General features: G+C 40.3%; 1 protein-coding gene and 1 pseudogene across 1 annotated transcript in view; both read left to right on the forward strand.

Moving 5' to 3' along the window:
• The window catches only part of NINL (ninein like), a 186097-nt gene that overhangs the window by 37203 nt on the left and 131287 nt on the right, over positions 1 to 17607 (forward strand). The window lies entirely within an intron of this gene.
• On the forward strand, positions 11573 to 17322 carry LOC122739292 (annotated as a pseudogene).

A 17607-nucleotide genomic window follows, 5' to 3' on the forward strand; every position in this document is an offset into this window, starting at 1 on the left:
GTGTTTCTTTCCATTATGAATGTAAGCAAGAAACCAGTATTCTGAGCAGGGATCCGTAGCAGGCTTCACCAGACTTCACCAATCAAAGGGGATCATGACATAAAGAAGGTTAAGAAGTCATGCAATCCAACCCCCTCATTTTTCAAATGAGCAAACCGTGGCTCACAGGTTAAATGATTTGCCAAAGGTAATACAAGTAACAAACCTCAGATAGACCCGAATTCGGTGGCTAGGTGGTGCAGTGGATAAGAGTGCTAGCCCTCCAGTCTGGAAGACCTGAGTTCAAATACCACCTTAGATACTTACTAGCTGTATGACCCTGGGCAAGTCACTTAACCCTGTTTACCTCAGTTTCCTCATCTATCATGAGCTAGAGAAGGAAATGCCAAATCGCTCTAGTATTTCTGCCAAGAAAACCCCAAAGAAGAGTTGGACACTACTGAAATAACTGAACAACAATAACAAGAACTGAACCCAGGTCCTCAGCCTCCAGAGGTTTGGAATTTCCACAATGCCATGCTGTATCCAGGTCTGCCAACTTACTAGTTATGTCACCTCTCTAAACATCTGTGGGCCTCAGTCTCCTCCTCTGTAAAATGAAGGGGTTGCAATAGACAATCTCTACTTTCCTTTTGGCTCAACATCTGATGGTTCCACAAAGGCTAGTAAGGTAGCTGCTGTAAAAGTTTAATGACAGTTCAGTCCTGTTGTCACTTAAAATGTATTCAGGGGCAAGTGGCTTATATAATGTCAAATGTATATTTATAAATGCCTTTTGGAAAGGGGAAAATCACTAGTACAGGTGCTTACCCAAATGTGGTGGCATGCACTAATTAGCTAGCCATGGATTGAGACAGCAATAATAGCTTAACTTTCATACCATACTTTTTGTTTTTGTTTTTGTTTTTTGTGGGGCAATGAGGGTTAAGTGACTTGCCCCACAGTCACATAGCTGGTGTCAAGTGTCTGAGGCTGGCTTTGAACTCAGGTCCTCCTGAATCCAGGGCTGGTACTTTATCCACTGCGCCACCTCGCTGCCCTCATTCCATACCATTTTTAAGGTTTTCAAAGCACTTTTATAAGGTTATGTTCAAATCTGGCCTCATTTGATACTTACTAGCTGTGTGACCCTGGGCCAGTCACTTAACCTCAATTGCCTCACACACACAAAAAAATGGTTATGAACCCTTTCCCCCAAGATAGTGCCAAAGGCGAAGAAGGAAGCTGTTGTCCCCCCAAGACAGAAGCCAAGTCCAAGGCCTTGAAGAGCAAGAAGGCAGTATTGAAGGGTGATCATAGCCACAAGAGGAAGAAGATCTGAACATCCCCCACCTTCCGGCAACCCAAGACACTAAGACGGCAAAGGCAGTCCAAATACCCCCAGAAAAGTGCCCCTCGGAGAAACAAGCTTGACCAAGTTTCCCTTGACCACTGAGTCTGCTATGAAGAAGACTGAGGACAACAACCCCCTTATCTTCATTGTGGATGTCAAGGAGAACAAGTATCAGATCAAGCAAGCCATAAAAAACTGTATAACATTGATGTGACCAAGGTCAACACACTGATCGGCCTGATGGAAAGAAGGTCTATGTCCAATTTGCTCCACACTATGATGCTTTGGATGTTGGCCACAAAATTGGAATAATCTAAACTGTGTCCAGCTAGCTATCCCACTCTTCCACATAAAATAAACAATTTTCCAGTAAAAAAAAAATTATGAAGCAGTTTTTTGGTGAAGAAATCAAAATAATTTATAGTCATATGAAAAAATACTCTAAATCATTATTGATTAGAGGAATGCATATTAAAACAACCTGGAGATATTTTATACCTATCAGATTGTATAAAATGATTGAAGGGGAAAGTGAGAAATGTGAGAGGGGATGTGGAAAAATTGGGACACTAATTCATTGTTGATGGAATTGTGAACTGATCCAACCATTTGGGAAAGCAATCTACAATTATGCCCAAAGAGTTATTGAACTGCCTATACCTTTTGACCCAGCAGTACCACTACTAGGTCCATTTCCAAAGATGATTAGGGAAAATATATGTTCTAAAATATTCGTAGGAGCTCTCTTTGTGGTGGCAAAGAATTGGAAATTGTAGAGATGCCTGTCAATTGGGGAATGGCTGAACAAGTTGTAGTATATGATTGTGATGGAAGGCTATTGCACTGTAAGAAATGATAAACTCAGTAAACCTAGAAAAATGTGGATAGACTTGCATGAAATAATGAGGAATGAAAGAAGCAGAACCAAGAGAATATTGTATACAGTAACAGCAATATTGGGGGGTTTTGTTTGTTTTTAAAGTTTTGAGTTCCAAATTCTATTCCTTTCTCCTTTCACTCCCCTCCCCACTCCCTGAGATGGCAAGCAATCAGATATAGGTTATACTTGTGCAATTATGTAAAACATTTCCATATTAGTCATTTTGTACAAGAAGACTCAAAAGAAAAAGTAAGTGAGAAATAGCATGCTTCAGTCTGTATTCAATCAATATCAGTTTTTTCTCTGGAGGCAGATATTTTGCTTCATCATTAGTCTTTTGGGTTTGTTTTGGATCATTGTATTGCTGAGAATAGCTAAGTTATTCACAGTTCTTCATCAAACAATATTGCTGTTGCTGTGCACAACATTCTTCTGGTTCTGTTCACTTCACTGTACATCAGTTCATTAAGTCTTTCCAGGTTTTTCTGAAATCCTGCTTATTATTTCTTATAGAACAGTAATATTCCATTACAATCATACCCCAGCTTGTTTAGCCATTCCCCAATTAATGAGCATCCCTTTGATTTCCATTTCTTAGCCACCACAAAAAGAGCTACTATAAATATTTTTGAAGAAATAAGTCCTCTTCCCCTTTTTGGATGTCTTTGGGATATAGATTTAGCAATGGTAGCAATATTGTTTTAAGGGGTTTTTTTTTTACAACTCTGAGCAACTTAGTCATTTTAACTATTATAAATATCCAAATTTGGGGCGGCTAGGTGGCACAGTGGATAAAGCACCAGCCCTGGATTCAGGAGTTCCTGAGTTCAAATCCAGCCTCAGACCCTTGACACTTACTAGCTGTGTGACCCTGGGCAAGTCACTTAACCCCATTGCCCCACCAAAAAAAAAATATCCAAATTAACTACAAAGGACCTATGAAAGAAGATGCTATCTGCATCCAGAGAAAGAATTGATAAATAGAAGAATGTATAGAATGATTTTACATGTATATACATATTTATGTCTGATGGTAGTCAACTCTAGGGCAGGGTGGAGGAGGGAAGAATAAAGGGAAAAAAAGACATTTACATGATGAATATAGATTTGTAGTTTCATGTGCAATCATTTCTTTCTATTCTATTATGTTATGGAAATGCTTTATTGTATTTCTTAAGTTCAGAATAAAATAAGTAAAATTCTTAAAGAATACATTATCTTATGATCCTTGCATTCACACTGTCAGGTCAGTACTTTGAGTCAGTGTCTTACCTACTCCCATTTTATAACACACTTTTTTGTTGTTGTTGTTGGTTATTTTGTGTGTGTGTGTGTGTGTGTGTGTGTGTGTGTGTGTGTGTGTGTGTGAGGCAGTTGGGGGTTAAGTGACTTGCCCAGGGTCACACAACTATTAAGTGTCAAGGGTCTGAGGCCGGAGTTGAACTCGGGTCCTACTGAATCCAGGGCCGGTGCTCTATCTGCTGTGCCACCTAACTGCCCCCCCCCCCCATTTTAAATCTAAGAAACCAAGTCTGAGGGAAGTTAAATAAATTGGGCAGAATCTCAAAGTTGAGAAAGTATCAGAGGCAGGATGTAAACTGGTTTCTATCAACTAAAGTCCGCTATTCTTTCCATATTACCTCCTTCCATCCACAGAATTTCTAATACCCAATAATTCAAGATGTTACCCTCATATTTCCAGACCCAGAATACTTCCTCTTAGGCTTGTTAATTCTAGGTGAACGGGTTTACATAGTGACCCATTTAGAAGTGGTTTCAAATATCTACTGTTAATTATCTCTGATGTGCCAACACCCCTGGGCTTCCTAAATCGAGGAATACAGAGGGCAGGCATCGCTCCTGATGCCTCTCAGTTCAATGTGAGTTTCTAAGGTGCACAGATTAAATTCCCTCATTACTGTGCATAAATTAAAAGCAAACAAACACCTTGCTGTGTGAATCTTCCAAAGGGCTGCATTGCATAGTAATATAAAGTAAGCTATTGTATGTCTGGATGACCAACCAGTTTGTTTGGAGGTGTGCTTTGCTCCCAGGATAAGAGGGAAAATCTTGGTTCACTTGGTTGAAAACATCTTGGTCATATTTTCAAATTTAATAAAATAATATCATAAGGAAAGAAAAAAAGGAAGAAAGCAATTAAGCAAGTTTTCTTCCTTTCTGCAGTTTCCTCAGAGAAAGCTGAACTAAGCAAGGCATTGGTTGGGGGGAAGGGGAGAGTGAAATTCCCTTTTTAAGCACACCTCAATATGATTTCTCTATATTAGTATTTAGTACACGTGTGAAATCCTGAGGAGTATTAAATAATTTAGATTAGATGAAAAGGAAATTGAAGAAGCTTCTCTGCTGCCCAAGTATCTGGTAACTTTTATTATTTATAAGAATAAGCAAAAAGTGATCCTAGGAAAGAAAATAGTATAAGTAGGTTTGGTCTGTTACCTACTGAGTTTGGGACCAGAAATTATTCCTTTAGGCTATGCACAAGATTTTAATTTAATGTTAAAAAGTTCTCCTATTTAGGTTTTTTTTTTTTCCCTTCTTAGTAATGGGAGGAAAGTAGCTAAGAATTGTGAACAAAACTATATTAGATGCTAAACTTCATGAGGGCGCAAACAATGTCAGTAGCTTACCTAGACTTTCTATCTCCCTCTCCTATTACCTAGAACAATACTAAATTGTACGGGGCAGCTAGGTAGTGCAGTGGATAAGGCGCCAGCCCTGGATTCAGGAGGACCTCAGTTCAAATCTGACCTCAGACACTTAACACTTACTAGTTGTGTGACCCTGGGCAAGTCACTTAACTCCTATTGCCCTGCAAAAAAAAAAAGAAAGAAAGAAAGAAAAAAAATTGTTGTCTCATCCTTTCACTCGTGTCTGACAATTTGTGACCCCTTTTGGGATTTTATTGGCAAAGATACTGGAGTGGTCTGCCATTTCCTTCTGTAGCTCATTTTTACAGATGAGGAAACTGAGGCAAACGGGGTTAAGTGACTTGTCCAGGGGTCACATAGCTAGTAAGGGTGTGAGGCCAAATTGTAACTCAGGAAGAGGAGTTTTCCTGGCTCCAGGCCCAGCACACCATTCACTGCACCACTTAGCTGCCCTTAAACAGATTGCTTTCCTCCAAATACTGTGCAGAAATGGTACTGAGGGAATGGCAGTTTTGGAAAGAGGGAAGAAACAGATATTCTTGAGCAGATCTTTACTTTGGTAAGGACTTTGGGGGGCAGGAAATATCAACTGTTATGAAGGCATGGACATCCTTAATGGTGAGAAAGAAGGGAGCTCACATTTCTTCATTAACTTTGTGATTTCTAGAGGGAAAAAATAACAGTAGGAAGATTCTGTTATTTAACTTAATATAAATGAGAGTGATAGCAGTGACAGTAACAATAACCCCCTCTAAAACTTGGCCCATTTTACATTTACTGCAACTATAAATTTAGAATGATTATTAAGATGTCTGTAATTTGCAGGATTTAAGATAATATTCTGCTTTTAGTTGCTGTCATAATTCCCAAAGCAGACAGAGATCAAGAATAAATCAAGGGGCAGCTAGGTGGCACAGTGGATAAAGCACCGGCCCTAGATTCAGGAGGACCTGAGTTCAAATCCAACCTCAGACACTCAACACTTACTGTGTGACCCTGGGCAAGTCATTTAACCCCCATTGCCCTGCAAAAAAACCAAAACCAAAAAACAAAGAATAAATCAGGCCATTTTAAGACTTAAAAGTGTCCAGAATCTGGGACTGAAGAACTCACTGAAAGGAACTATTGATGGATCCATAGCCATAGTTCATTGGTAACATTTAAACTTTTTTCCAAATAAATTTTATTAATATCCTTTTGTTTTAACATCAGTTATTTATGGAAAACTGAACTCCAACCTGACACCCATTGAATCCTCCCTTGAAAAAAAGAAAAACAGCAAAGCAAAACCAACACAGTGAGCATCTGACATTCTACAGCTGTATTTCCTACTTCTCTGCTGAGAGAAGGGAGGTGCATTTCATTATTTGTTTTTTGGGGCCACAACTGGTCATTATAATTACTCAGAGTTCAGCTTCCTTTTAGAGTTCTTTTATGTTATTTTAATCATTGTATTTTTTTTTCACTTGGTTCTGCCTACTTCTTGCATCAATTTATACAAATCTTCATGTTTATTCTTGAATTTCTCACACTCCTTGTTTCTTACAGCACAAGAATATTCCCTTTCATTCTTAGTTTTTTAGCCATTTCCTAATCAACAGACAGCTATTTTGTTTAGAGTTATTTGCTGTGGCTGTTGCTGCTAATAAATGTCACTATGAACATTTTGGTATAATGGCATTATTCCATATAAGAAAGGCAAACAATAAATCAAACTATTGTTTGGTCAAATGCTGAAAATAGCTGCAATAAAATTTAAGACTAAGTAAACCTGCTTTGAGGCCCAGGGCACTCATTTAAGCAACGTAGGTTATCATTCTGCAAATAATATGAAAGCTCCTTTATTGTAGCCAGCACTCCCTGCAATGAACTGAACAGCTCCACTACCACTAGAGGTCAGACAATAGCCTCAGAACTAGCATAGAACCAGGTTCCAGAAAGATGGGGCAATGAGGATGTAGGGCATGAAACATGAGGAGGATGATGTGCATGCATAATAAAGTACCTGTGAGCCTCGGGCAGAGCCCTAGTGGAACCACCTTTTTCATAATGGGAAAAGCACAGCTGGCCCATTCATTATAATCTGTATTTCATCCTACAAAGGGTCATTAACATTCCTTACTAATAGCAAGCTCCAGTAGCACACTAAAAAGGAAAATAAGGCAATTATCTGAATAATTCAACTGAAGACCTATCCAGTACTTCCAAATACATTTGTCTCAATTACCTGGTGAAGGTGACTTTGGGCATGATTTCAGCATGTAAATGTTCCTATTCACGTTTTCCTTTGGTTGTATAGAAACACAAGCTGTAGAATAGTGCACTTTTACTTACTGGTGCCCCAAACCCTGGTCCCTTAACTCTTTTTTTTTTTTTTTAAATTTGTGGGGCAATGGGGCTTAAGTGACTTGCCCAGGGTCACAAAGCTAGTAAGTTTCTGAGGCCAGATTTGAACTCAGGTACTCCTGAATTCCGGGCTGGTGCTTTATCCACTGCACCACCTAGCTGCCCCCTTAACTCTTTTTTTGGCTTGCTTCTGAAGAGAAGACAAATATGTTATACTTTCCAATTAAACACATGTTAAAACAGTGATGGCAAGCCCTGAACTTGTGATAATCCAGGAGGTCTCCAGTTTTCATAGACTTTAGAGCAAGAGGGCTCTTCTAAATCAGTGGTTCTCAAAGTGTATTCTGGGGACCCTAGAGGGTCCCTGAGACTCATTGAGGGAGTCCACAAGGTAAAAACAATTTTCATAATACTGTCATTTAAAATTTTAATATGGTAAATATTAACTACATTAAAAAGCCCTTTGGGAAGGTCTTCAATAATTTTTTTTTTTTTTGCGGGGCAACTGGGGTTAAGTGACTTGCCCAGGGTCACACAGCTAGTAAGTGTTAAGTGTCTGAAGCCGGATTTGAACTCAGGTACTCCTGAATCCAGGGACGGTCCTCTATCCACTGCACCATCCAGCTGCCCTTTCAATAATTTTTCAAGAGTGCAGAGGTATCTGATTGCTTGTCACCTCAGGGAGGGATAAAAATTAGAACCCCAAACTGTAAATTTAAAAAAATTTACATTAAAAAGAGTGCAGAGGGATCCTGGGATAAATCATCTAATGCATCCCTTGTATTTTTCAGACAACTTTGCATAACTCTGCCTCACTTAAATCCACTTCACACCCTAGTCAAGACATCTTTGGTCATCTTTGAAAGGGAAGGATAAACAACAGATGAGAACCCAAAACCCAGAGAGATTCAATTAACATTAAGTACCTGCTTTGTGCCAGGAGCTGTGGTAAGCACTGGCAAATACAAAGAAAGGGAGAAGATTGTCCCTGCTCTCATGGAGCTCAGCCTAACTGGGGAAGGAACATGCAGACAATTATGTACAAACAAGATAAACATAGGATAAACTGGAGCTAATCAACAGAGGGAAGGGACCAGAATGAAGGGAGATTGGGAGAGGCTTTTTGTAGAAGGAGGGGTTTTTAGCTGGCACTTGAAGGACACCAAAAGGTGGATATGAGGAGGGAGAGAATTCCAGGTGTAGGGGACAGCAAGTGAAAATACCTGGAGTCAAGATATGGACTGTCTTATGCAAGGAACAGCAAGGAAACCAGTGTCACTGATCTCAGTGGAGGTGGGAGGGGGCTTAAGAGGGCTCCAAGAACACTGGAAAGTTATGGGGGGGGCCGGTATAAACTGATGATTTTTTTTTTTATTTGATCTTGGAGGAAATAGGAATCCACTGCCATTTATTGGAGGGGAGGGGCAGTGGATAAGTGACATGATCAGGCCTATGCTTTAGGAAGATCAGTTTGACAGCTGAGTGGAGAATGGTTTGAAATGGGCAGAGACTTATTGCAGGTGGACCAACCATCAGACTGATGATAGTCCAGGCCCGAGGTGGTAGCAATGTCAGAGGAGAGAAAGGGGATGTGGTCATATAGGTAGTAAATATCTTGAAATTTGAACCAGAGTCTTTTAATTCCAAATCCACTCACCTCTATGAAGTATTGTGAAATTATAGAAATTTTCTTAAGGCAAAATTAATTTTAATTTCAATAGGGAAAAAAGATATACAACAAACACAGTTAGAAAGGCATGGGCAACACATAGACTTTTTTTCATTTAAAATTGTTGTCCCTGACAGAGAATGATCAGAATCTAGGTACTTAAGTAAAAGGGGACAAATACTAACCTGTTTTCTTTGGAGACAAGGTAAAAAAAGTAGAGGAGAGGAAAGAGTTGTGCAAGCACTAAAATAATAACAAAAAATGTTCTAGTTTGGTGCTTTAGTTCATAGTTCAAAATATAGTTTGAAATATGTAGTACACTTTGAAGAAAGTTCTAAAATACTCTTCAAAGTAGTTTTAAAAAACTATTAGTTGCAGGAATTGATCATGGGTTTGCAGATGGGACCGTTTAGATTTTGGGTCTTCCATGCTTGAATGTGTTAGACCTTCTCATCATTCACAACATCCAGACAAAAGTCTTTTAAACTTGGGTAAATCCCAGTGGATCTTTTGCCTCAAATAAACCCTGATCCTAAAGCATCCTTCAAAACAATGAGAAATGAAACTTTATTTTCTGGAGAGTATAATCAAAGGGGATGGAACTGGCAAAGATCAATAAAAATAAATTGCAAACCATCTACAAAACTATCAGAGACTTAAGAATTCCATCTAATGGAAGGGATAGATGTATAAAACAGAGCAAGATTGCCCTGAGTCACCCTTGTTTAGTTGTGTGTCTGACTCTTTGTGACTCCATTTTTGGGGTTTTCTTAAGCAAAGACACAGGAGAGGTTTGCCATTTCCTTCTCCAACTCATTTTACAGATGAGGAAACTGAGGCAAACAGGGTCAAGTGACTTGCCATGGGTCACAGAGCTAATAAGACCAGATTTGAATCCAGAAAGATAAATCTTCCTGACCTCAGGTCTAACACCCTATCCACTGCATCACCTAGCTGCTCCAGACATTCACTTACTTGGCGCTAATAGTTGTTAAAGCTATCTTCAAGTCTCCCATGAACTGGTATAAGTGGAAACTATTTGTCTTTTATTCCATAATGTCAAGTGTCTGAGGCCGGATTTGAATTCAGGTCCTCCTGAATCCAGGGCTGCCCCTCCATAATGTATTCTTGGCACCTTCCTAGAATGCCTTCCACCTTCAACTCTGCCTATCCAAATCCTACTTACTTAAACCTTCCAAGATCTACTTGTACTTCTTCTGTGAGGCCTTCCCTCCAAGAAAACTCTAGCCAACACTGATCTCATTTCCTGACCTTTTAGAGCTAGCTAGTTAGCTAACATTTCCATAGCATTTTAAAGTTTGCAAAATGTTTTTATATATGTTATCCTACTTGATCTCACAGCCACCCTGTGGAGTAAGTGCTATTATTATCCCAAATTTACAGATGAAGAAAATGAGGCTGAGAGAGGTTATGTAATTTGCCCAGTGGTCACACAGCTGCTAAGTGTCTGAAACAGAATTCGAACTCAGGTCTACCACTCTAACCACTGAGTCAGCTGGCTGCCTGAAAGAGAGAGCACTTACTCTCTGCCATATACATTTTGGCTACTTGAATTTTGAGTGGCTAGGTGGCACAGAGGATAGAATGCCTGGCCTGGAATCAGCAAGATTCATCTTCCTGAGTTCAATTCTGGCCTCAGATACTTACTTGCTGTGTGACCCTGGGCAAGTCACTTAACCCTGTCTGCCTCAGTTTTTCCTCATCTGTAAAATAACCTGGAGAAGGAAATGGCAAACCACTGCAGTATTTCTGCCTGGAAAATCCAAATGGGCCCACAACGAGTCAAAAAGACTGAGCACACACACACATTTCAATTTTAGAATATTGTTGTTGTGATGAAATAATGGGATTTAGCAGATACTCAAAGACCCACCTGGAGATTAATCTATACTGATTGAATCAAGTGAGAGTGATTGACTGCTGATTAAGCCTACTTCAAGTTAATTGGATTTTAATCACACCTGGCTATCCCTTAAGAAGGTATTGTTCTTAGAAACTAGACTGTGAACTCAACTTGAGAACACCTTTAAAGACAATGGATTTGGATGACGCCAACCAATCAGCTTGAAGCAGTGTGTAAGGACCGCCTCTGTTCCAGACCTATAAAAAGCTTCCACAATCAGCTTGCTGGAGAGTTCCTGATTAAAGCAGGCTCGTGGAGGAGAACCTCAGGAAGAACCCAACCAAGCTGGAACTCTAGGCTAGATTTTAAACATCACATTGTATATGAACTTATAAGATTTTAGTCCTTGACAGCAGAGGTCATGTCATATGTTTTTCTGTTCCCCACAGTACCTAGCAATGTGGTCAAATGGATGCTCAGAAAATATTAGGTTTACCTGACTGATTGAGTTTATTTTAAGAAGTTGTATTGTTGTCTTCTTGTATACTACAGTGACTTTCCTTTAAGTTAACTTCCTTGTTGAACTCTGCCTCATAACACAGAAGAACATTTAAGGAAAACCAAAGGTTTCCAGCAAACTGTTCTGGTGGGATTTAGCATATACCAAATTCCTAGTCCCCCAGTCCCCAACCTCTGTACCAAAAGTGGGTACATATGTTTATTGATGACTGATTGAATTTAAATGAATTGTATTTGAAAGACTCTCATGTAGAAGAGGGATTTGACATTTTGTTCTTCATCCCAAAGAGCAATGGTTGTAGGTTTCCAAGAAGCAAATTTAGGCCTGGTATCAAGAAGAAAAATTTCCTCCCAGTTAGAGCTATCCAAAAATGAGATGTACTGCCTCAGCAGGTAACGAGCTCCTTCCTCACAAGAGGTTAAGGATGCATGCATCTTTCAGGAATGTTGGAGGAAGGAACTCTATGTCAGGTACAAGTTATATTCTATACTTTCAGAGTTGTATTCTAAAGCTCTGTGATTCTGCTCTCACCTTTCTTCCTATTCTCGAAGGAATTAGTCTAGTCATTCTTCTTATTTTGTTTTACTTTAAAATTTTATTTTCGCTTTTTCCCCCTCTTCCCTTACCGTTTTACTTGTGGGTGGTGGAGAGTGGGCTGAAAGTTTAGAAAGTGGGTAGGAGGAAAAGGTTTTCTTTTTAATTGTTCTCCTGTGTGCGTGCGCGCGTGCGTGTGTGCGCGCATGTATATACTAGTGATGTGAGAACCTACCCTTGTGGGGGAACAAAGATAAAGTAGTGTCTTTCACTCTTAGAGGAAAAAGAAGATAGGGCCTAATTGGAGAGGAGAGAAAGAATGAGGGTTTCTGAATTGCCAGTCTTGTTCTCAGTTACTGAGTGGAAGGCAGCTGGATGCTGGTTGTTATGTATTGTCTTCTGACTTTGTCAATGGCTCTTACCACACACTAGGTACCTGTAAATTGGAGAAGCAGATAAGCAGATCTTTGGATGTGGTTGCTGAATAGCCTGGGTGTGTGTTGCGTGCTGAATAAGTTTGGGCTAATTGCTGGGCCCTGGGTTACTGTATATGCTCAAAGCACGTGTCTCCCTGATGTAAGCTGAGCCATCAGGGGCCCTCTCTCTAACCTGTACCTCCAAAAGCTAATTCTGGGAATCCCAGAATAGTCCTAGGAATGGGGGATCCCACTCACACATGTATCCCTTCTACTTTTTTTTTTTTGAGACCTTTCTCCTATGATAGTACAAAACTTGGAGAATTCACCAAACTGGCTCATTGGACTGGCTCTTCCAAGACAGAGCTAGGGTAGAGTGGATCCCATAGGCTTGGATCTAAACTGTCAGCACAGTCCCAGGACCTACCATAGATTCAAAACCAACCCAAAATGTATATTCCTTAGTTCATTTTCCCTTGGAGTCTTTATTTTTTCCTTTTTATATTTCTAAGTAATTTAAATAGATGGCTTTCACTTCATCATGTTAACAGATCCATTCATGGCAACTGAAATAAATTTTAACTCTTGGAAACTGTAAAACAGTGAATGTTTGGTTCTTCTGTAGAGCTCTGTAAACTCACAAAGGAACTGACCGCTCCTTTCTCTTTCTGGATCTTTTCTTGCATAATGATGGACAAAACATTATAGTAGAAAGGGCACAGGTCTAGGAGCAGAGTGACCTAGGTTCTCATCCTGGCATTGCCACTAACCCAGTTGTGTGACTTTGACCAAATCACTTCTTCTCTCTGTATGGGGTTGAAGAGTTTTGTTTAAACTTTCCAAATTAAAGGACCCTCTGTTTTTATGTCTACTCATTCAGTAGTGTACAATCCAAGGCACCTATTGTCCATCAATAATAACCCCAGCTAGTTCTATTGAAGGTGGGAACCACTTATCAAAAAAGGCTGACAAAATCAGATAAAAGACTAAATGACAATACAACTTATCAGTACCATAGAAAAAATAATTCCAGTAGCATTTACTAAGTAAGTGCCTACTCTGCATAGAATACTTAGACCAAGTGCATGTCCTAATAATGGCTCTGTAGTGACATTTTCATACTATATATGAAGGGCAGTCAGCCTACTTCTCATTCCTGATCTATGCATTTCTATTTGGCCATTATCAAGATTCAGTATTAAGAAAGTGGTATTAAAAAAAAAGGTTTTCAGGGGCAACTAGTTGGTGCAGTACATAAAGCATCAGCCCTGGATTCAAGAGGACCTGAGTTCAAATCCAGTCTCAGAGACTTGACACTTACTAGTTGTGTGACCCTGGGCAAGTCACTTAACCCTCATTTCCCTGAATAAATGGTGCCTGTTTGTGTTCAAATGCTAGCATTTGTATTTCCAAACCAACATTGAGGACTTAGCAGCCAGTTAAAGTAAAAGAGGACTCTGAAGGCCCAAGGTTACAATTTTTTAATCCTTCTGGAGCTCAGAAAGTCCTCCCATAGGAACATGGCTGTGTTACCTTTTACAAAACCTTGGAAGATACTTCAGTTGCAGGATGGTACTGAAGCAGGGTGGAAGGGAGTTCACAAATAAACTCAGATATGTTGAATTGTGTGAAGTTGATATTTGGATGATACATGGGTTAAAATACATGTGGACTAACTACAGTTTTGGTGGACTATAGTTAGGAGTGTGAAATAACAGCCAAGAAAGCAAGCACCATCTTCATCTATATTGAGAGGCACAATGTCCAGGGCCAGGAAGGTGATGGTCCCACTATATCGTGCCCCTCATTTAGTGTAGAGATCATATCTAGAGTGCTGCGTTCCATTCAGGGTACAACATGTATAGATCAGAGATTAACCAGAAGAGGGCAAGTAGAATGCCTCAAGATTATTCCTTTGGCCTTTCATTCCTCTCCAGACTCTACTGAGTCAACACTCATCTCCATAAGGATTTTCTCTAACATGTGTGATAAAATAATAGAATTTGGCAGATGCCCAGAGGTCCCACCTGAATGATCTAGTACTGTTTGGGAAACCTGCTAGGGATGATTGGATATGGGCCGCACCTGACCTGCCCTGAGTGAGTATGCTGCTGATGTCATCAGGGGAACCACTCTCCGACATCCAGCTTGAAGGACCTCCCTTTTGGGGGAGGGAGAGTAAAAGTAGAAAAGGGAACACTCCCTGAGGAGAGCTCGTCTTTCCTGTCAGTGAGCTTCCGAGAGCAGACTGTGGAGGGGCTGCACAACTGTTTCCTATTGAAACTACAGATTCCAGGTGGTGAGTTAAAAAAAAAAATTCCAGCTCTTTGAATTAGCTGAGCTGGAAACAAGTTTGGGGATTGTGTCAGTCTTTGCTAGAGCCAGGGAGCTTATCCATTTTTCTCTTTCCCTCTTCCCTTGTCATTGACTTAATTAATTTCACCTTTGCTGTGTATTTTATTCCCATTAATAAAACCTGATTTGTTTGTGGAAAAGAGGCTGTTAATCTTCTTTCTTACTGGCCTGGGAGGAATAACTAGAAAATATAGTTTGGAAGGGAGGAAACTTTGGACCTATAGGTCCCTCATTATTTTCTGAACCCCAGTATTATGGTGAGCCACCCAATTAACTCTCCCCATATTACATTTTGCCCTTACACATGTCATAGAAAGCTTTCCTCTGGATGCTCACTCCACCCCTGGACTACCTCTTATATTGAAAGTTCCGGGCAGCTAGGTGGTGCAGTGGATAGAGCACTGGCCTTGGAGTCAGGAGGACCTGAGTTCAAATCCAGCCTCAGACACTTGACACTTACTAGCTTTGTGATCTGGGCAAGTCACTTAACCCCAATTATATCACCAAAAAACAAAAAAAAGTTCCCTCCTTCCCTGTGGCCTTTCCCTCTGATTGGCTAGTTCCTTCCAGAATCTTCATTTTAAGGAAGAGGTCCAGGCCAATTATGTCTTTATTCTTCTTCTGGTTGCACTACTGAAAGATCTCCCTTTTTACTATGCCCTCAACCTCTTCTCAGCTCCCTTTTATATGCTATTTTTCCCCATTCAAATATAAACTCCCTGAGGGCAGGGACTCTTTCTTTTTTTGCTTGTATTTTTTGTTTGTTTGTTTGTTTTGCGGGGCAAGGGGGGTTAAGTGACTTGCCCAGGGTCACACAGCTAGTAAGTGTCAAGTGTCTGAAGCCAGATTTGAACTCAGGTACTCCTGAATCCAGGGCCAGTGCTTTATCCACTGTGCCACCTAGCTGCCCCCTTGCTTGTATTTTAATTAATCAATAAACATTAAGTGTCTACTGTGCCAGGCACTGTGCTAAGCTCTGGGGATACAAAAAGATGCAAAAAGGCAGTTCCTGCCTTCAAGATGCTTACAATCTAATGGGAGAGACAACACACAAATGAATATCGTGTGTGTGTGTGTGTGTGTGTGTGTGTGTGTGTGTGTGTGTGTGAGAGAGAGAGAGAGAGAGACAGAGAGACAGAGACAGAGAGAGACAGAGACATACATATCTAAAAAGCTATATACAGGATAAATAGGAAATAATTAACAGGGGAGGTACTAGACTTCAGAGGACAATATTATGAACACTTAGCACAGTGCCTAGCATATAGAAGGTGCTTAATAAATGCTGGTTAACTTGATTTGACTTATGATGGCTGAAGAAAAATGTAGCATATTTAGCTTGGAGAAGAAGAAACTTGAGGGAACATGACAACCAAGTAACTGAAGGTCTCTTATATAGAAGGGGGATAGTCTTGGCAGAATGAAGAGCTTCCTGATCCTCAGAGGTGCTCAAAAGAAGAACACATACCACTTTCCCAATCATGGTTTTGCATTGGTATAAGAAATTAAATGAGAATTTTGGGGGAGTTTTGTGGAAGCTGCAGATGATACACAAAGGCCAGCCAATGACACAGAGTCTATGACCAAATACTTAAACCACATTTTACAATAAGACAATGTAAACACCTCATAAAAGAAAAAGAAAAAAAATCCAGACTTCTCTGATATGGGAGGGCCAAAACATTTTATACATATTTTCCAGACTGCTGGGGTGCTATCCCCCTATCCCCTATGATGTGGAAAGGATAACTGTAGAATGGGCTCCATCAAGAGACAGCAGGGTTCTGCTTTTTGTCATTGGTAGCATCAAAAAAAGGATCACCCAAGTATCTACCTTGACCACCCCTCTTGCCATCTTGAAGTCAGAATCCTCAGGAGCCCAAGTGACTGTAAAAACTCTTCATAGGAGGCTTGAGTTTCTAGATGATAAGAATCTAAGGTGATGTTTTGAGGCACAGAGCATGCTCATAGACTGTGCAGGTAATAAGAGCAATCCAAGAACCTAGCATTCCAGGGGTGTTGATTTTGCTACCTGTGCCGTATAGGAAAAGAGAGACATATCCAGGAATGTAAGACCTCACAAAATGGATTGCATAGTTGCTGGACTAAAAAGAGCTGTTTCTAGAGAGGATTCTCAAAGACCAGGTGCCCACTTAAACAATGAAAAAGATTTTTGCGGGTGATATTAAGGCACTAAGGACCACCACTTAAGGGACTACTTTGAAGAGTATGAAAAGATGGAAGTGACTTAAATCATGACTGGCCAAGGCAGTGGCCCGGAGAGGAGCTTTGCTTTTGTGACTTTTGATGTCCGTGACTGTGGATAAGTCCTTCAAAAATAGAATACTGTGAATGGCCATAAATGTGAGGTAAAGAAAGCCTTGTTATCTAAGGAAGAAACCTTCAGTGTTTCATCTCGTCAGAGGTTGAAGTGGTTCTGGGGACTTTGGTGGTGGCTATGGAGGTGGCTTTGGTGGAAATGATAACTTTGGTTATGGTTGTGCTGGTTTGGGCAGCAGTGATGGTGGTGGAAGATATAGTAGAAGTGGACCTGACTACAATGGATTTGGCCATAATGGAATCATCTTTGGCAGTGGTGGAAGCTACAAAGATTTTGGCAACTACAATCATCTATCTACAGACTTTGATCTCAGGAAGGGAAGGAACTTTGGGGGCAGGAGCTCTGACTCTTATGACAGGGCCAGACCACATACCCAAGATGGATGGCTTCAATAGTACCAGTATTTACATCAATGGTAGAAAATTAGGAAACAAAGAGCCAGAAAAGTGATAAGGAAGCTGTATGTCACAATAGATTTGTGAGCTCCAACACAATGGTGGCAGGACCGATTGTTGTTGTTGTTTATCCTTCATTTCAACGAGGACCAATGACATCATGGGTGATGTCTTGACTTGCTTGTAAATTGGATTTAAGTAAGGCAGAGTTGCACAAAGTAATCAGTCCCACCGACTCTTCCAAAGTCATTGAAGTCCAGTGGCAGGACAAAAAGTCAAGGTGGC

Source organism: Dromiciops gliroides, chromosome 2, assembly GCF_019393635.1.
Source record: "Dromiciops gliroides isolate mDroGli1 chromosome 2, mDroGli1.pri, whole genome shotgun sequence".
Classification (NCBI taxonomy): Eukaryota; Metazoa; Chordata; class Mammalia; order Microbiotheria; family Microbiotheriidae; genus Dromiciops; species Dromiciops gliroides.